The sequence below is a fragment of the Botryllus schlosseri genome, chromosome 2, assembly GCF_051294905.1.
Source record: "Botryllus schlosseri isolate E-star chromosome 2, Bs_hap1, whole genome shotgun sequence".
NCBI classification, from domain to species: Eukaryota; Metazoa; Chordata; class Ascidiacea; order Stolidobranchia; family Styelidae; genus Botryllus; species Botryllus schlosseri.
Genome location: NC_137237.1, coordinates 29,199,898 through 29,221,585, shown reverse-complemented (window position 1 = coordinate 29,221,585; position 21,688 = coordinate 29,199,898). Strand labels below are relative to the sequence as shown.

General features: G+C 38.0%; 1 protein-coding gene and 3 long non-coding RNA genes across 5 annotated transcripts in view; 3 read left to right on the top strand and 1 right to left on the bottom strand.

Annotated features, from left to right (window-relative positions):
- LOC145457805 (uncharacterized) overlaps nt 1–21,688 on the bottom strand; it is a 569,341-nt gene that overhangs the window by 403,517 nt on the left and 144,136 nt on the right. The window lies entirely within an intron of this gene.
- Nucleotides 1–21,688, top strand: part of LOC145457667 (C-type mannose receptor 2-like) — a 312,234-nt gene that overhangs the window by 159,835 nt on the left and 130,711 nt on the right. The gene's annotated exons all lie outside the window — the stretch shown is intronic.
- On the top strand, nt 6,977–16,456 carry LOC145434385 (uncharacterized). 2 transcript variants are annotated; one of them, XR_013913369.1, is made up of 4 exons: nt 6,977–7,078; nt 14,069–14,168; nt 14,820–14,922; nt 15,277–16,456. It is a non-coding gene; the product is annotated as an uncharacterized LOC145434385 (long non-coding RNA). The 2 variants fall into 2 exon arrangements; XR_013913370.1 differs by having other exon boundaries at nt 14,069–14,263.
- Nucleotides 7,459–13,718, top strand: LOC145434386 (uncharacterized). The gene is made up of 6 exons (XR_013913371.1): nt 7,459–8,812; nt 10,259–10,355; nt 10,427–10,544; nt 10,728–12,165; nt 12,236–12,352; nt 12,847–13,718. It is a non-coding gene; the product is annotated as an uncharacterized LOC145434386 (long non-coding RNA).

The following is a 21,688-nucleotide window of genomic DNA, read 5'->3' as shown; positions in this document are numbered from 1 at the left end:
AACTCAGCCCATTCAAAATCAGCATGAAAATACAAAATTAAGTGGATAATGTCACTACGGTGAGTAACTGCAATTATATTCGAGTGTAGGAGTTGAAAGTACACAAAATACAGCAATCACTATTACAAAAATGCAACTTCCATTAAAAAAGATGATACTTATTCGGGAGAGCACATTAAAAAATGCCTATTCAGTAGCTCATACTACACGCACTTGATTTTCATGGATTTTTTTATGCAAATGAACCTAAAAAGTACGAAAGTAACTGCTGATACAAGCGAATTTCCGGATTTAGTGACATAAAGTGTCATGTTATGGTATACTGTCTTTTGCACAGTTTTTTTTTTGGTTGGAGAGACACTTGTCCCGGAAAGTGCTATACATAGCTATCCCTATGCTGGCTTTTGAGCCGTCAGTGTTTTTTTGGCAATATTGTAGCTTTCAAACACGGCTTGCACTGGCTCGGTTTCATCTTGTGTTGTGTCTGCATTTTCGAATGCGGCGTCAGTTGAGGAGTATGTTTTGATAATTGCCTGGCTCGTCTGCCTTGTTTCATTCCTCTTCATGTCGTCATTCCGGGTTGCTTTCGGTTCAACCGTATTTACTGTTTCATTGTTGGCTATTTCAGCATTTTCAGGTTCGCTCATATGCCCGAATTTGTTTCGTCGAAGTTTGGACCAGCATTCTTCTGCACGATGACCTAGTTATTTGCACATCCTGCTACCATTTTTTCACTCAGGCATTCCCTTACAATATATGCCCCGTCAGATTGCAGTTGTAACATTGCTTCTGATAAGCGTCTTTAGCTGTTCTGATAAGGCATCAATACCCATCAACTTTTATATGGTAGGGCATGTTTTCTTTCCGAATTCTTCCACCCAGATGTTAGTGAACTCATTGTACCAGTTCGTGTTCCTTCTTAAGACTCTGGTCTGGTTGATAGCCGTCCCGAGACCATATTCAGTCAATTGATCGGCTATATCCTCCTCTTCAGATTCGTATGGTATTCCTTTAACAATGAGGTGTGTCGTTGGACGTCTTGGGAGTTCAAAAGTTATATTGCGGAATTTTGCTTCATAAGTGTCTTTTTTCATCTGGTGGTACAATTCATCCCTCAAGTTCTTTCCATTGGTTTCTGTGATCAAATTCATAATCCATGTTCCTTTCCTCAGCTCATATAAGCCTGCCATAATGTGTTTGTAGTATTCACTTGTGATGCTGTTGTGTTGCAATTCTTCAATTATTGTACCGACCTGAATGCCCTCATTTCTCTTTATATAGAAGGTATTTGGTCTGGTATGGTTGAACATCGGTGTTTCCTGATTGTGTTATTTTCTGTACTGTTGTATTCTCTGCTCTTTCCGTTACTGTTGCTTATGATACCTGCGTATAATTTCTTTTTGCGTCGGTATCGTCAGCGTTGTACTTCTCCAAGGCCGTCGCCATTGTTCATCGGATAGTTCCTGAATTGTTACGTCGTATATCCAGCTATCCAGTATATCCAGTATCAAGTATATCCAGTATATATCGAGTTCATCCAGTAATATCTTGTCCTTTGCCGTACTAATCGGGTCCAAAAGCGAGTTATCTTTCTCAGCTTCGAAAACACGTCAGCTCATAAATCGGTGGCCATGCACCTTGGATGCAGATTCTTACAAGAGTCACAGCTCAAGTTACTAGATTTGTATTTATTGAGCGAATCTTGATAGATGAGCCACATTGGCTTACCTACAATATTATCACTGAATGCAAACTCTTCTTCCCTTTTTGTTTTAAAAGTTCTGTTTTCCTGCTCATACTCTTTTTCGTGTAGTCATCGCTCAACAAACATTTGTTGATGATATGCAAGTAGACGTAATAACAAAATAAATACTCTATTACCAGTAGAATAATTTACCGTATTTTCGTCATACAATGCTTTGGGGGATCGCAAAGTGTAGCGGGCGTGCTCCCGCGTCAGTCAGTAGTAGTATAGATCTCTCGTGATTTGCCTGGGGTTCTTATGGGTGCGGCGGTGACGCGCCTGGAAACTCGTGGTGGTGATGCGCCTTTGTAGACCCCCCTCTCGGCGGTGATGCGCCATGTGTTCTTATGGGTGCGGTCGTGATTCGCCTTTTCAGATATAGGCCGCGGTCGTGATTCGCCGTGAAAACTCGTGGTCGTGACTCGCCTTTTTTGCTATAGGCGGTGGCGGTGATTCGCCTGTCATGTATTCTTACGGGATCTGTGGTGACTCGCCATGTGTTCTTATCGGCGCGGTCGTGAATCGCCCTTTCGGGTATAGGCATCTCTCGTACGGTGTTGAATATGTATCAAGTAAATAGTCACGTGATTGACTCTTAGTTAATGTGTATATTCAAAATTATTATGTATGACGGATTCGAGTTAATCCCAACGTATACGGTGAGTACGAGAATGATATATCGATATTCTTATGGACGCGTCGATGATTCGTACTTTCGGGTATAGACCGCGGGCGGCGACATGCTAACGTTCTAGTTATAGGGTGATGAAGTGGTGTTTCGGTCCCTCTCGGTGGCATGATAGCGTTACGGAGATAGGGATCGGTCGCATGCTAACGTTGTTGGTATAGACATCTCTCGCGTGCTGTTGAATATGTACGAGTCACCAACAATAACCGCGCAGGCGGAAACGTGGCTTGTTGTGCAAGAGGATTACGCAGCGCGTGCGACCTATATTTCGAATGACCCGCGCGCTGAATTGTTGCCCGTGCAGCTGTTTTGTGCTACTATCGTATCGATTATTACACTAATCCAGTCAGTTCGATATAGTTTGCTAAATCTAGGAATCAGTCGCATGGTGTTACTTTAGTAATTAGTTTACCGCAGAGCCGGCGTAGACGGTGATTCAAATACCAACAATAGCCGCGTTCACATACTAACACTTCAAAAAAAGGTGTGAAATATTTGTAAAATCCTACGATCGCCCACAAGATAACACCTAAGACATAGCCATTTTTCACGTCTTGCCATTACTTACATCCCAATCGCTACAGTTTAATATGTCGATGGATTTTACTATCAAGTAATAAGTAATGAATAACAAAACCGGCGCAGACTGTGATTCGAAAACCAACAATTTGGCACTTGCACGCGATCGCTATATGTTTTGACACTTCGGAAGAGTGGTTGACTTTAGTTGCGTGATACAAATCATGAGAATATTCAATCAATGTGTCAATTTGTCAACTTGAAATGAAACTCACTATACACAAATCAAGTTGATTCGTATTTGAATGTGTTGATTCGACACAACTCAAATCCTTTGAGAAATCCTTTTAACACGATCTATCGAATCAAACGTAACCTGAATATTACTGACGCTAACATTCGGCCGCATCGGATTATTCGCGCATTCCGCGCTGCTGTTTTCACGTCTATAGAATCAATACCAACTATAACTCTACAAGAATCAAGAATCACAAGTACGCGCATTATACAGTTATTGTCTTTATCAACTTGAAATCAAACCCTTAACAAAAACACACATCTTATCACTTGTCAACTCTATCATGAAAATCCTCGAACCCGTATTATTAAGAATGTTATAGTACGGCGTCGGAATCCATTCGCGAGATGTACTAAAGGTAAATCCAAATAATCCAGAATGAAATATTTGGACTTGACATTGTGTGAATTGAAATATGTTTGACAAACATGACTACCAACTTTCACCCAGTCACATTTCGAGATTATACGCACATTGATTTGAAACAAGTAATGAAACATTACAACTCTATTCGCGACCTGTCTTTACGTTTGTCAAAGAGAGTTTCAGTAATTACTATCGCGATATTTTAATGTGTTACTACACACAATAGAATCAATCAATGAAATATCGCCCATTGTTGTAAACATTTCCAGCTTGACAACCGCTTGCAATAACACGATCGAGTTGCAATGCGATGAGTTGAATCGGAATATTTCAACCTACTTTGTCATATCGCGATTTGAAGTAGGATTGCCAGACAGGCTGGGTAAACTTTCACTCCACTGCGTTTCAGATTAATTTATTCACACGATCACCATCTCGCTGTCTTCACACTTACACTCTAAATCCCCAAGGTCGTATTGAACACTTCATAACACTTTATTCTGCGTACAGACACACTTTTTGGGCATATAAACGCATTGGGCCATTATCGTCGCAACGCTTCTGCGTATTTCTCCGTTTATATGTAACACTTCGTCACTGCGGCTTACTTTCAATAAAATTTATGCTTGGTAATTTATCATCAATTTCGCATTCATAAAGTATCGGTACGTTTGGGCATCACATAAAATCATGGGATATGTAAAATAATATTATTCAATTGACCAAACCACTAAGTTTGAGGGTATTATTTCCGTAAAATATACATATTTCCCTGTGACGCAGAGGGGTCACCACCTTCGTTACGGTAGAGCGCGCTCGATTTAAGTTTGGAATTTGAATTGGTGGTTCGTCAGGCTTCAGGCAGAGAGTAAGGTACACCAAAAGACTTGTCGGAATGGATATATTGAAGCTGTTTCTGCTACCTGATGGCGTAAAGGATCGTAACATCCATGTATTGTAAGATATGGAAATGCGGTAAACATTATTGATTATATGTAATGTGAGAATAGTCATAAAATGAGCTCGTTTTGACATTGCAGTAGGGTCGTTTGTTTTAGTAGGCTACTGATATCCCTTATTCATATATGGATGTTCTTTGGAAGTTTTGTAGTATATGATTCGTCTGCTCTTATTGCTGGTTGATCGAGCTTCGAATCTGATTATATACCAGGCTGCGACCAGGTCCAGTACTACGGTACTGATGGGAAACTGCTATCGAACTAACTTTTTTGATATATAGATAAAGTAATGTTCTCTCTATCCACACTGAAATATCCCTATTAAGGCGATATTGTGATGCATTGTGGACAAGTACTGCAATGTCAGCAATTGAATACCGGTATGACAGTCATGCAACGGTTTGATGGTTTTTCAACTGCAACATATTTTACACTGTACTGTTTATTCCAAGCGGTAAGGTGTTAACTAAGGCGATTTTTTTGACATGTCAAAATAGGTCAAAATTTTGTCAAAATTGTACCGTTAGGTCAAATATTGCCAAAATTGTTTAAAAAGTCAAAAAAATTTTGGCAACTTGCATTTCGTTTGTATCATAGTTGATTGCACTGTCGGTGAACTTGTAGCATCTTGTAGCCTACTTTATAGTCCTACTGTTGTAGACGGACCATCGTCTGCTCATTGTGAATTATAAACTGTGAAATGAAACAAATGCTCAACGTAGCCTACTGCAGTATCCTAACTGAAGCAAGAATGCGTGGGCATTGGTTCTTCTATTAGACACCGTATGATGAAAAATTACGATGTAGACAACTTTGTCATAATGAAGCAACACGGTGTGTCATCTGTAGTGTACGCACAACTTCAGTGTTGCCAGCCAACAACTGCTGCTGGTGAACGTTCTTTCTCCATTCTTGTCAAGCTACTTAGTAAAGACAGACATTTTCTAGCCGAAAATGTAGGAAAGTATCTTTTGTTGTACTACAAAAAGTTTTAATTATTTCTACCATAATACGAGATGTAACTAATACTGGAATTCTTCATGGGTCGAGATTTCGATAAAATAAGTTTTTTTCATGTGAAAATTTGTCAGTTTTCATGCCAAAAGATCTTTTTTCAGTTCAAACTACCTCAGAAAAACAGACAGCTCCAGCCAGAAATAAAGATAAGTACCGATGCGGTAGTACAATTCTAACATTATGTGAGAAACACCTAATTTAAGTACATGGGGGTCAAAATTAAGTTTTTTATCGTCAAAATATGTGTGAATTTGTATCATTCTGTCAAAATCTTCCTATTTTAGGTCCAAAAAATCGCCCTGATAATGGCATAGCCAAACAAACAATCTTTTCAATAAACCTTGGATCACAAGGGGTAGTATTTGTTTTGCTCAATCCCCAAATTTGACTTTCCTGAGTTTATTATGATACGGTAACTGAACTAAACTCTATTTTGCAGCTAGTATGTACTATGTAGGCCTATTGAAATTGGCACCTTTTTGAAATGCATTTGCTGTATGGAATACTGGTAAGCATCACGGTGTTTCGTAAGTCAACTGGTATATCCTTAGATAATGAATTTGATTCTGTTGCATTCGGTTATTTCACTAAAATTGTTAACAATCCAGGAAGTATACTATCTGTGCCAGAGTAAAAATGGTGGTAACGTCATGAGCAACTTTCCATTCCATTACTTAATTATTCTATGAAATACACCCTTTTGTCACGCACAACTTATTGCAGAAAACAACAACTGTATCCAGTATGATATATGTGTGATTACTGAGTACGGTATTTCATTTGTATTGCGAATTTTTGAAACAAATATTTTCTTTTCAATAGTCTTGGATTGATCCTGAAATTCGTCCAACTGATGTCGACTCCTTGAAAAGAGCCCCCTGGGTCTACCGTGCCTGCGGTATCAGGCAATGTTGACAGTGACGCGAGGAGTCGTTCGTAACGGGTTTTGTGCCGGCACAGTCATCTTATGCGATACAGACCTTTGTCTCAAGAACCCATGGATACATGTGATTATGTAAGCCTATTTATTCATTTTATATATCACCATTGATTATGTAATTTGCTGGTTTTTGCAGTCCTACTTTTCTCACAAACTATCTCGCAGAGTAGCCTACGGACTATTCGATATGAGCTGAAAAAGGCTTCATCTGTGTACACTGTACAGAGATGTAGTTGAACGTAATGAGCTCGTGTAACGTGTACTTCAACTATTGCTTACCGAACTATAATGGGCTAGGTCAGTGGTTCTCAACCTGGGGGACTGATCACCTCTCCTGCGCTTCTGTAACCTATCTGTGTGAAATATTTATATTTACTTCTGCATAAAATTTACAATTTTCCTTTGGTATTTATCGTATTTTCTAGGAGCAGCATTTGGATTGACCAGTAAAAAGATGGAGCCGCGCCATGGCACGCCACGAATCAGGGACTCATCAAGCCTGGGTTGCGGCTGATGGAAAGAATATGAAAAATGCCCTAATGTGCAGGTAGTATGTATTGCAATTGGCACCTTTTCGAAATGCATTTGGTGTTTAAATACTGGTAAGCATCGCAGTGTTTCGTAAGTAAATTAGTATATATCCTTAGATATTGAATTCGATTCTTCTGCACTCGGTTACCTTCGTGATAAAGATTTTCCTTAATGTTTGCGGGTAAAATTCACTAAAAAGATTAATAATCCAGGAAGTATGCTACCTGTGCCAGAGTAAAATTGGTGGTAGCGTCACGTGCAACTTTCCATTCCATTATTTAATTATTCTATGAAAGGCACACTTCTGTCACGCACAATTGTATATGATATCGGCGTGAATACCGAATAGTTAGTTCAGTTTTATTGCAAATTTTTGAAACAAATATTTTCTATTCAATACACTGTAAATTCGAGACAACACAACCGCCCTATTTTCCGTTGGTGGCAACGGCCAATGGTGTAAACAACGCCGCGATCGAGAGAAATTTGATGTCTTCCCTTTTTTCGCGTTCACTTTTTCTCAATACTGACAACGTCATCACCTGTCGCACACAGCCATGTGGTTCTTTTGCGATACGACGTCATGACAGGTTGAGTATGCGGCTGTGCGGTGTGCGTCGATTTGAGGACTTTCTTAGCCATTACCGGTATCGCATCTCACCATATCGATAAATTGAAAGGTAAAAGCTAAAGTATTCGCCTTCCTTAGTATGTTACATCATGGTATGCTACAATATTAGTGCAATCAGGGCTTAGTTAGGCTGGTGTAGTGACATTTTGAAAGTTTGAGGAAATTTACAACATGGTCCTGGTCAGGCATTACACCATTTGCTTGCTTAATTATGAAGCACTGAAGGCTCGAAGGAGATGTGGTATAGGTGGTTGATGTCGTTTTCAGGGCCTGGCCAACTAATAGACGTTGAATGGTTTTTACATGACCATCACCTATTCGTGTTCCCCCTGAACATGCCGTGTACACGAAGTGTTAATTGGCAAACAACATATCCTATGGAGAATCTATTTCTGTAAAGTCTGTGTAGTCTACATGATAATTCAGTCGACAGTGATGATTTTATTCCTATGCTCTGATAACTCTCTCTGCTAGAAGAGTTTATATCCACTTGTAAATTCTATGTTATTCGTGGTTTGATCCATTATAAACATTGATACGAGCTCACTTGATCACCACGAATCAGTGTTCCCTATGAACATGTTTTGTGCAAATTGTTGCGCAAAATATTAATTATTTAATCCTCATAATTGTTGCTTCGCCTTAACCTGTGTAGTGTGTACCTCATGATGTATAGTTGGCAGTGATGATGTATTCATGTACTTTCTTGGATTCAATGAATCAACAATGTAGTTGATTCGATTTATTCATGTGCTTTGATATCTCTCCTGATTGGCCGTGTGAAACCTTTCCACACTGCTTTATTATTCAGTGCATCTTGGGTGGGGTTGAAAGGTTTTACCAAATGTAATCATGAATATTAATTTGACAGATATATGCTATTAATGCAGAAATAATGCTTCGTCGATAATAAGTTCATCAAATAATGTCCCGTCTACAATCCTGTTGGCTGTGCTAATTTTTTGATAGCCAGAATAAGCTTTAAAAACACTTGCTGAAGTGCCACAAGAATCGCCACCTGTACGGACAATCGGACATCGACGTTCTAAGATAATGCAAAAAGACAATCCTCTGTCGGGAATACTTGATCGGTTTCCTTCCTTGACTGATATCAAACTGGTGAGTGTGGGTATTACATCATGGAACCATTTTAAAATCACTTTATAGTTCATCGTACTCGTGTGGTAGACGGTAAGGCAAGGCAGACTTGGACAACAAGAAAATGTTCAGCTTTTTCAAATTAGATTACAAGTCTAGCTGCACATTTTTCCTGAATTAGACAAATTAGAAATACGGTTATGCTGCATTTTCCCAAATTATATTCCAATTGTGGCTAAAGGTATTTTTTAAATTAGATTATAAATAGATTTACTGAATTTTTGAAAACCGGACATTCAATCAAGTTGAGTTCATATCAGATCAGAGTTCAATCTCATAAGGATGGGAATAGAAAATGTTTGTTCAGCAAGATTGCCTTGGTCCGCACTATACAGTTCTTCTGTAGCTTTTTCCGGAAAACCTTGAATAAGATTAAAACTAGAACAATTGCAAACTCATTCATGGATTTTAGTCTTTTATGCAGGGTTGTAACCAAGTCACAAGGCTCCGAGTCACAAGTCAATCTCACTTTTATAGATTGACCTGAGTCAAGTCGAGTCATTTTCAATTCACCATTGAGTCAAGTCGAAGTCAGCGAGCAGATGATAGAGTCCGAGCCATGGTAATATGACTCGAGTCCGAGTCCAAGTCATTGTATTGACTGCTAAGTTTGCAGTTAAAGTCTTGTTAATCCACTTTTTATAGCTCTGCTTGGCGATATCGAATGGTTCGCATTTATAATAAACTGATTATCCTCACTTTTAGCAGGTTCTGGTCACATTTATAATACTGATACCAATATACGTAATCCCAATAGTGTGGTTACTTATCATTCCTCGAAAGTACAATGAAGTGTAGGCCCGAGTCTCGAATCATTTGACTTGGTTCGAGTTGTGCGCAATGACCCGACTCCAAGTCGAGTCAATATACAGATTGACTCGAGTCGAGTCATTTCCGTATTTTGAGAAAATGACTCGGGTCAAGTCGCGTCATCAGAGAATCGTGACTCGAGTCATTACAACCCTGCTTTTATGTGAGCACAAAATATTCCTAACATTCTCAGTGTAACATTTTTCTAGGCCTCAACATTTGTTGCGTAAAAGATTGTGGCAGCCATAGATACGGCCCCCCATATCTGCTTACATATTTGGTAGTAATATGGGAAACTACAACATTAATTCCACTATAGTTATTCATAACTTCACGACTACTAGCAATTTCAGTCTGTCGAGTAAGACGTCATGACGACATGGTTAGTCCATAACTCACTGTAAATATACCATGGAAAGTTCAACGTGGGTATTTGGTGTCAAGATAGTTCATTATAACTATGCACTAAAATGCAGCCGTGGGCTACATAGGAAATCGAAACGAGGTCGTGAATAACAAAAAATGATGGCCGGTCCTGGCCTAATGTTATCAGCCATTTCTATGAGTGTTTTGTGAAGATTTTACTGTTCACCTCAGATCAGAGAACAGTTCAAGAACATAATCGCGCCAACAACCATTGAAGACACGAAAAGCTGTTATCAAAATATGATAGTTATTGGATGTAATATTCCAGGTAAATTTGGACGTGCATATTGAGTGTGCTTTGGCATTAGTAATAACTATTTTATCATTCCATTTCATCAGTCCACTGAAAGGTGACAAGGATGAACTCTCCAAGCTGCTGTAACTACAAATCGGAACTCGCAGACGCCAGAATTAACTGCCGACAAAAATCGGTTTGACTGCTTTGCCAGTCCAACAGGTACATAACAAATACATAATTGCTTCTTCCATTAATATGTAATTGGAATATGTTTAGGTAGGAAAGGCTAACCTGTAAATAGATGTATTTCATGGATATCCTAACTTGACTTTGAATTTTCTCGAAGCGATTACTAAAATTCGTATGTAAGCACATGCTTCACCAGTATGTCTTGTGTTTCAGGCTCACGACATAGAGACCAAGAGTCAAAAGCATTATCCCCGCATCTAGTTGTCGCAAGACATCAGGATGGGTCAATTCAAGGCTGGATCATAGCTGTTGGGAAATCCGTCCCGTGAGGTAACGGCGGTGCAATGGTGTTCGATATTCTATTCGATATGATGGCATGTTATTATGCCTGGGATGTGTCATACCCGAAGGAATTTCAATTCCTGGCATTTATTCAGAGGGTTGTTGTCGGCGATAAAAACACCCAATATATCTCTAAAAAGTTTAATAATTTTTTTAGGAAATTTGAACATGTATTGTAAGGGCATAATAGGCCTCTTTCTTTGACTTGTGGTTATCATTGTGCAAGTTGTTAAACAGTACCTCATCCTTTGCTTGTATCTCGGCTCACGGTCTTGTTTATTTTGCAGTATTTCGTTAGTATACACATCCCATTAGCTTCGTCGACACTGGACATAGCATGCGACTTGATAGTGCATGACACATACGGGTTTAATTTATTGTCAGTGAAAAATTGAATAATTTCTTCAACAACAATTTTGAGCACATACTGTAAGGTCCTGATAGGCCCACTAATTTGACTTGGTTATTGCTGTGCAAGTAGTTCATACTCTACTTTTATCTTGGGACACTGTTTTGCTTTCTTTTGCAATATTTCGTTTATATATTTCAGTCCAGTAGATCCGTGGGCATGAGAGTGTGACTGGATAGCTTGGTACTCTTCAGCATTCTTGTTGAATCCACTTTTTTCAACTCTGGTTGGTGACATCGAATGATTGCATTCATGTTATACCAATTTTCCTCACTTTAGCAGTTTCTGGTCACATTTTCAAGTACCAGTACCAATAGACGAAATATCAATAGTGTGGTCACTTTACTATTCTTCGAAATTACAATGAAATGTTGGTCTTGGCCGCCTGAGTCTCGAGTCATATGGCTTGGTACGAGTCATGCGCAATGACTCGAGTCCAAGTTGAGTCGATATACATAGATTGATTTGAGTCGAGTCATTTCCGTGTTTTGAGAAAATGACTCGAGTCATCAGAAAATCCTGAATCGAGTCATTAGAACCCTGGCGATTCGGGTGCGTTGAGTAAGATGACATGAATAGAGAGATTAGTCCATAGCCCACTGAAAATAGACCATGGACATTTTAACAGGGGTATTTGGCACCTAGTTAGTTCCTTGCAACTATGCACTGGAATGCGGCCGTAGGCTACATAGATAATCAAAATGCTGACGTGAATAGCATTGACGTGAATAGCAAAAAGGCCCTCTTATTTTATCAGCCACCTCTATCAGTGTTTCGTGTCGGTATTACTTTTTGTCTCAGGTCAGAGAAGATTTCAAGAGCATAATTGCGCCAACAATCATTGACGACATGAGAAGCAATAATCAACAAATATTGAATATATTGGATAAGATTTTTCAGGTAAAGTGGAACCTAAAATTCATCTTGATTCAGCATTAGTAGTGACCGTTATATCATTCAATTTCATCAGTCCAGTGGAGGTGACAGGGATGAGCTGACCAAACTGCTGGAATTACAGTCGTAACTTTCGGATGCCTAAATTAACTGCCGACAAAAGAGGGGGTTATCTGCGCTGGTGGTTCCACAGGTGCATAATGAATACCGAATTGCTACTTCCATTAATATATGATGAGAAAACATTACTGTATAGCAGTGGTTCTCAACCTTTTTTTAGACACGCCCCCCTATTTGATAGTGACAAATTTCGCGCCCCCCTTATCATCATATCACAAAATCCAACTGGGATGCTAGCAACCCCAACAGATTGTTTGGTGGTATGGACGATTATGAAGGTTGATGAGAGAATAAATATATATAATATTGGGCCTATACGTAGAGAAACACGCGTGCATTGTAGGTCAATCGTGCGTGGCGCGAAAAAAAATTTCAGGTGACCGCTTCTTCGCGCCCCCCCAGGTTGAGAACCCCTGCTGTATAGGATGGGAAAGCATAACGGAATAGAAAGAAACCTATTAATGGGTCTATTTCATGGATGTCCTTACCTGATGATTTCAGATTTTTTTCAAGCGATTTCCAAAATTCGCATGTAGGTGTACACTTGAACATGTGTCTGTGTTTCAGGCCCTCGACATAGAGACCAAGAGTCAGAAGCATGATACTTCACATTTAGTCGTCTCAAGACATCAGGATGGTTCGATTCAAGGCTGGATTCTAGCTGTGGGGGAATCGATTCCTTGCGGTGATAAAGACGCGACGGTTTTAGATGTTTTAATTGATATGATGGCATGTTATTATGCCTGGGATGTGTCATGCCCCAAGGAATTTCAAATCCTGGCATTTGTTAAGAGGCTTGTTGTTGGCGACAGAAACACCCAATATATCTCCGAAAAATTGAGTAATTTCTTTGGGAAATTTGAACACATGTGAAGTGTGAACACATGCAGTAAGGGCATAATAAGCCCCTTTCTTTGGTTGGTTAGTACTGTCCAAGATTTTTACAGTAGTTCATACTGAACTTTTATCTTGTCACACTGTCTTCTTTTATTTTGCAGTATTTCGCTAATGTAATACATCATTCCAGTAGATCAGTGGAGATATAAGCATGTCCCGTGATATCCTTTGACACTTTAGCATATGGGTTGAATTCTGCCCTATGCTGGGTATAATCGTTACATTTAGGGGTAGATAAGGGTCAGTTTGATTATATGTAATGGTTAATTTGAGGGTCGGGTTAAGTTCGGGGTTATTAAGTCATATGCGGCAGTTCTTTATGCTTAGTTACCGCATGCTCTAAAATGGCTTCAATCTAATTATTTCATGCTGTGCCACAATTCTTTATTTGTACTAGCAACAGTACTCTTTCATTGTGCATAACTTGCATTTAGCATTGCTTAAGGCTTATTACTGTCGCTGATTTTGTGCAGAACTTGCATTTAGCATTGCTTAATGCTTATTACTGTCGTTGATTTTTAATATGACGGTTTCATTGCAAACTATGGAATGATTTTTATGCTGCGTTACAAGCGGCGGGGTGTGTGCCTAGTATGCCAGAACATTTAGTAATTCATTTTAATCACTGCGGGGAGAGGTCGTGCACGCCAGATTGTTTAGTAATCAATTTAACAGCTACAGAGGGTGATTTAGGCCTGATTATTGGGGTTCATGCACGGTGTAGAAAACTCCTATATGAGACAACACATCTTTTGACACCGGGTATATGGCACAACACAGTATTTGACAACGCCAAACCAAAACGCGAAACATCTTTTCAGGTGTTTAGTTTTTTTACACAAAACGCGTTCTTTTTGGTGTCGTCACCAACGGTAAAAAATTTACAGTGTAGTCTTGGATTGGTCCTCAAATTCGTCCAACTGATGTCAACTTCTTGAAAAGAGCCCTCTTGTTCTACTGTGCCTGCGCTATCAGACAATGTTGACAGTGACGTGAGGACTCACTCGTAACGGATTTTTTTTCCCGGTGCAGTCATCTTATGCGATACATACGTTTGTCTCAAGAACCCATGGAAACGTATGATTATGTAAGCCTATTTATTAATTTTATATATCACCATTTGTGCTGGTTTTTTGCAGTCAAACTTTTCTCACAAACTATCTAGAAGAGCTGATATGAGCTGAAAAAGGCTTAATCTGTATACATTGAACAGAGGTGTAGTTGAACGTAATCAGCTCGTGTAACTCGTATTTGAGCTATTGCTTACTGAACTATAACGCACTAGGTGAACATCAAATTAGGATAATTTCCAATTTGCATTAATTAAATTTAGTCAGGAAGGAAGGATTTTAAATGATTGACAACAGTTACAATTCCTGCAATGAAGGAAAATTTCTCAACACCTTCGATAAGATGTAACAAAGATTTTGCACTAAAGACGATCGAAGTGTCCTTAGTCTGATATATTTCTCGTCTAAATTCAAAGCAGCTATATAATCTTAGATTAAAAGTTATATGTAAATCCTATGTCTATTATCATAATGAACATCTGAACCCATAGAAACAGCGATTCTAACCCCATCAATACAATTTATTTTGCTATATTTATTGTCTGATCTTGTTTGCAATCAATTTATTTTCAGCAAAATGAGGTTGATGAAGTCAACTGTCTTCATCTTCATGCCAAATAGAGTGACAAACGAATATATGTTCAAGTTCCGAGGGCATGTCTTATCATTGAAAAAGGTAATCTTTCTGTTTTATGGGCCATACAAGTTTAGAAAGACCTGCAACGTTTTGCTATGAATTTCATTCAAAGTTACATTTCTGCATTTTCACTGTCGCCTGGCAATGCCTGCCATGTTAATGTAAATGTCAAAATGGTGGAATACAAAAAAATACAGTCCTGATTAAAGATATTTTTATTAATCGTTTTGCTAATTTTAGTCTTACTTTCAGTGATAGGATTTCACATGTAGCCGAGCGCCTTTTTCGTGCTTCTGTAACCTACCTATCTGAAATATTTTTATTTATTTCTGCATAAAAATTAGAATTTTCCTTGGCATATTCAAAACTTCGGTATTTCATCATATTTTCAAGGAGCACCACTCGGAGTCGACCAGTAAAAAGACGAACCCGCCATGGCACGCCTCGAAGCAAAGATCCATCAAGCCTTGGTTGCAGCTGATCGCAAGAATATAAAAATGCTTCGGCGAAGATGGAGCATTCAGAAAGATTGTTGACATTTTGAGCTGCCAATCATTGGAGTTATCATATCCTAAAGGAGGAGCTCTCGAACTGGGGGCGTGAAAGCATTTGAAGGGGCGCGCGATACTGCAGTCAACTGATTTTTTTTTCACGCGGTGCGATTTACCTCTATCTCCTAGCTATTTCTCTTTGTATATCCAGAATTTCATATTGAACTATTCTCTCCTTAGCAGCCATTAACTTCCATGCCTTCAAACTATCCATCCGTTGGGATTTCTAGCATTCTGGTTGTTTTTTATTTTAAGATATGACGATAAGTGGTGTGTGATATTTTTTGCTATCATAAAGGGGGGGGCTGGGAACCACTGCCGTAATGACTTCCAGATTTCATTTTTTTGCAGCACACTCTGGGAAAGGACAACAAAAATCTTTTCTGTAAATCTGGAAAATTTGTATTGAATCGAAGAAACCATTCCTGTCGTTTAAACTAAAAGTGATTGGCATTACCCTGATATAAATACTTGTAATGCAAGCACTAGAATATTTTTGTTGCCTGGTTAGCGGGCCCATTTTCATTAAGAATTGAGAAATACTTGTGGTTGGTTTTCTTGGTAGCGGTAGTGGTACTGATACATTTGTTTTGTTTGGTAATAATAAACTTTGCAATTTACAAGCCATAATTTGATACGTTTTCCGTAAGTTGTAATGATTTGCGTTGTTCGTGTTTTTCTGCTAATGGACGTAGCCAATGAATTTGATTCCATGTCCCTGTCACGAAAAGCTAAGCCACTAAATGATATTTTGCTATCACTATCCCAGTGCATCGTTTTCATTCCCATGATTGAGTGAGTTGCATGATATTTGTAGTGAGTTTGCTCTGAATCATTTGTGATGTTGGTGATTTGATGGACTATTCTGGAAACGGTTTCAATTGCTGATTTGAATTTATAAAACCCTGTCACAGAAGCTATTGGAAATTTGAATGTTTGCACGTATTTATTCAATATTCACCCAGGTTGGGTGTTATAAGTGTCATTTATTAATGAAGCAATAAAATCAGATTTCATTTTGAGCCCTGCGTTCCGGTGACAGGTCAACCAGCCGCTTTGAGACTGAACACTTGTTTAGGTAAACACTTTAAATTTAAACAGTTCGCAACACTTCTAAGTGTTCAATTTTGGATCACAAGTCGTGTTCAATTTTCCGGGTTGAGCAACACTTCTAAATTTAGAGTGTACACAATCGCGTACTGTTCCCACTCGCAACTTCGGTACGATATTTCAACTTGTCACAATAACTGATTATTCACATGTTAATTTGAAACAATAGAAGCCTTGAACAAGTTATCTGGGTATTTTTTTGTCACAATTGAGTTAATGGAAATAGTATTACGCCTCGAAATTTTAACATCTTACCATACTCAAAAGAATCAATCATGAAAACCTTGTCAAGTAGATCCGTTTGTAACTTGGCCAACCAACTAGACAGTATTCGTACAGAAAGAAGACAAGATTACGCGAGTACAATCGCTACAATCTAAAATCCATAGCAAGTTCGGTTGTAGTCATATACCGCCAAATCGTCTTTTTTGTTCAACTGTAAAAGTCGTTACTATTCTGTAAGATAAAGTAATTACTACTCGGTATATTTTATAAACCAAAGTAAATACTACTCGGTGTGCGGTTTGAGATTAACATATTACATTTGAGTATACGAGATTTGAATGTCTGACCAACGTAGTTGAGAATTCATTTCTTACAATCGAACGCAGGCGTTATATTGAAAATTTTCACGATGTAAACATATGAATTGACACATTGATTTTGACATATGAGATTTTGTAATAGTCGATCATGACTTGATTATTAAATTATGACATAATTAGACCAGGGTCGTGTTGAAGGTTATTACGATACCAACAAACTTTTCAGAAACATTGTTATTAGCATATCGATTTGTGAAACTAGATTAACATGTCTGAAATGTTTTGATTGGGAAGATTAAGCCGTGTTCGTAAAAACCACGCAGCGTATTGTGGATATCAGGAAATATTTTACAAATGTGATTGTCTCCACTAACCAAGACTAAAGATGAAACACCAATTTCCTTTGTTGAACAATAACCGGTACAATACTTTATCATCAGAATCTGCGGTGAGAATTGAAACACTTTCGCATATTACCCGGTGTCAAGATATCACACTAGGTGAATTGACATACCGCCGCTTGATTAATACCTAATCCGTTGGCACCATTTCACATACTTTGATCATTACAAAAGTAAATTGGAATATGTTTGCTAGATGCATTCAATTCAGCTAGAAATGTCTGGTACACAACAATCGTAATATCAAGGAAGTACTTGCTACACTGTAATTCACTTAACGTGTTTTTCATTGTTGTTTATTTGTAGTATTGATTGTTTTTGAACCCCCAAATAATAATTCCCGACATGAAACCAAACCGCTGAAAGTCGTTACCATCACAACGAAACAATTTGTACGATGTTTGCCAAATGTATCCTATAGTTAGGTGTACTAGAATTATTTATCTAACACATACACCGACAATGTAATCGAAAATTTTTCCGTTGTCATTCGCTAGAGTAAATGTCATCACAATACTCTGTCACTAAAAGACGTTAGTTGTATGTGATTGAATCCCTAACAATTATCTCACTAAACCGAACTCCAAAGAAATTTTACTCACTCGACGGATATGAAACAGCGTCGCTTAATCGGTCTATATCGTGTTTCTAAAGGTAAATCATATCCATCCAATAGAAAACAATTTTCACTAGCTTGGTAATGAAACCGAAGTCTTCATTCGATATTTGGTATGTGTCAAATACTTTGCAATAAACACATTTGAGTGGTTGAGCTTTACATCATCAAGCTGTCATTTGTAAATTAAGATTTCGGTAAACTTGTAAATGTATCGTTTAACTAACCGACATTTAGTGATTGGTGAACATACCAAACGATATTAATCCACTTCCGAAATACTGCATTGATCTTAATGTCCATCATCGTGATAATCGAAGTACATTTCTTTCGAATTCGTAACAACCGGCTTTTCTATGACATGATAAATTTTTGACAAGTTATGCTTTGAAGATTGGTTGCATATCGCGAAAAATAATATACCACTCATATTGATGCTGTTACTCCATTGATCGATATTTTCAAACGAGTAAAATTTATTACTTGAGTTTCTCCGCTTAATGTAAATGTAAACTCAGCCGTCTTTTAACATCACAAAGACATTGATAAAAAGTAGGCAATCAAACGCTACAAGTTTAACTTTTGTAGGTTGTGTATGATTACCCCACGCAACTCATTTCTTACCAAAGGTTTATGAAATATATTCATGGTACACGAAAATAATCGATATTCCCATGCTACGAACCTGTACAATGATTGGTGGCGCTTTCAAACTGTTTCGATACCTCAATACCTTTATTGTCTGAATGGTTGCTCATGTATCTTAATAATCAAGTAGTTCAACAAAGAACTAGTACTTACAGAAACACCAGAGTTGTTTACACAAAAGTTTGTATGTGTACAGTATGCGAATACCATGTGTAAGTCCAGCCCAATTGTGGTATCCATCCGAGTTTAGTTAACACAATTTACGACACCGAGGTCGCCTCATCTTTCGTAAGACAGCAAACCAACCAAGGCTTCAGGATATGTCCATGTCATAGCAATAAATCAGCCACTCCAACAACAGAGTACATATGTTTTCTAGTTACGGTGCTTACATCTTACACACAAATCAATCTAATTTGCTAACGAAAAGTGCTGAGTCATCACATGGTTGTCCTCACAACAATACAACTAAAACATACTATCATACGAAATGGTCGTTATAGTTTGCACGCCAACGGTACATCGTGCAAGTAACAAGTATCGAGAATCCAGTTATTCAAAAAACGTGAAAGTGTTTCTACGCCAAGTCGTTATGTTGACGGAAGCGTGTATTGTAATATCATGATCGATTTGCATTCGTTGGTCACAAAATGTCGCTACTCTAAATAATTATTTTTCACTCAAACACAAAAGCATACTTGTCACCAATCGTTTTCATCAAGCACGAGTTCAAGAAACTTACTTACTACGACATGAATTGTTATTTTTATGTTGTGTAAATAGGTAATAATTAATTTTAGTAACACTATATCAACATCATCGAGTTGTGCGAATAGATTTACATGTGGTCTTGTGGTTTTAATCGAAGTACACAGCACGGTCTAATGTAGAGTCATCTCTATTGTACAGCAACTCGGTAATCGAAATGCATGCATTAACATTTAAACAGCGATCTTGTTTCGTCACGCGAAAAATATGTTCACTATCGCGATACTCTGCACATGGAGTGCAAATCCTTTCCACACATACGATACCTACCCAAGTAAAATTACCATTTTCACCTGGAGGTCAGTCGTTACCCGAGTAAAAATACCATTGTCATTTGTGGGTTTATCGTTTCCGCAGAGTAACTATACATTTTCACTTGGAGGTCTATCGTTTCCTAGAGTAACAAACCCCTTTTCCTTTGGAAATCTATTTTTTTCCCAGGGTTACAAACCTTTTTCACTTGGAAATATATTTTTTCTCTGCGTAACAAACCTTTTTCACTTGGAAATATATTTTTTTCCCTGAGCAACAAACCATTTTCACTTAGAAATATATTTTTTCCCTGAGCAACAAACCATTTTCACTTGGAAATATATTTTTTCCCTGAGCAACAAACCATTTTCACTTGGCGGGTCGTCGTTTACCTGAGTAAAAATATCATTTTCCTTTGGAGATCTGGCGTTTACCCAGTGTAACAGTACATTTTCTCTTGGTCATCTAGCTTTTCCTAGAGTAACAAAACCATTTTCATTTTGAAATCTGACAAACACACCTGACAATTTGGTATTTGTTGTATTGACGATAGTTTGAAATAGATTACAACGAACAGTGACGGAAATATACACGGACTACCGGTTTCAGAGTATACCCCCATCAGTCGTATCACATCAATATCATTGGTTAACCACATACAATATGCTCTTGTACACCGAAATGCATGTTTTGGAAAATTGGACAATAGGCTTCGATAGTTCTGTGAGAAAAGGATAGAAAAGGATAAGCTAATTTGGTGGAAACCAAATAATTTCATAAACTTAAGCTAATAAAATGAATTTACTCGAATGTACTATGCCGCGCTGATAAGATTAATTATAATATACTTATCATGTTACAGCGATTTTTCTGAAACTGACGAGTATCGGTAAAAGCAGTCTTAAACCGTAGTCAGTTATTACGTGGAGGGAGTCGATAGCGAAGTACTCATGCATTTTGTAGTACTCAAGTATAGGTTTTATCTGCTTGCACTATACTTAATCTAGTGATTAACTATTTACACTGCATCTACTTCTATTTCAGAGTATTCGGTTTTCAGGTAAACTATATACCTGCAATACTTACTTTTTCACTCACTCGGAAATCATCACTTCTTGTACTTTACTAGAAATTTACTGCTACTAAATGTTGAAATGTACTGTTTTCCGCGGTCTTGATGAGTGGTGCTAGTTTCATCTATATCTTACGACGCATTTTCGCGCTGCAGAATGACTTATCGCAATAAAAATAACAAAAATACTTCGAGAATTTGCGAACTCTCACTGCGCAATATTTGAGTTTTACGAAGTACCCTTCAAAGTGAGCCTACATCTTGGATATTATCCAAAACCACATAAACTTTCGCTTCGAACGAGGTATTCTTTAAAATAAGGTAGAAGTAGTCATTTCCGAGTGAGTAAAACGTTAGTACTCTAGGTCTATTTCTGTTTAATACTCTAGCTATCATGAAGTTGATGTACTCCAATATCATAAGGACTTGAGAGTATTTGGTACATGTAGGCAAAAAACCTACTTGGGTATTCTCAAGAAGTACGAGTAGTACTATACTTAACAACTCTGAAAGTTAGCGCAGTTTGTGGCATTTGAATGCAATCGAAATTTCCGTGCTTCTCACCTTATGTTAATAGTTTTCCTTTTCTATCTACTTTACAAGATTCAGTGTAGAAGTTTAGTGAAAGTGTAAGAGTTTAGCAAAAGCAGTTTTTGATAACAGCACTTGTCAAGGTGATACAAACGTAACCACAAACTACTTTAAAATATAAAGTCCTAAAAGTAGGTAGTTTCTCCTGAAAAACCGGTAAGTAGAAGTGTAAATATCCTACAAACATAACCACCTATATCAGTTACTTTTCAATCCCTCATTGTACTTGTATTCCAGCAAAATTACGAATC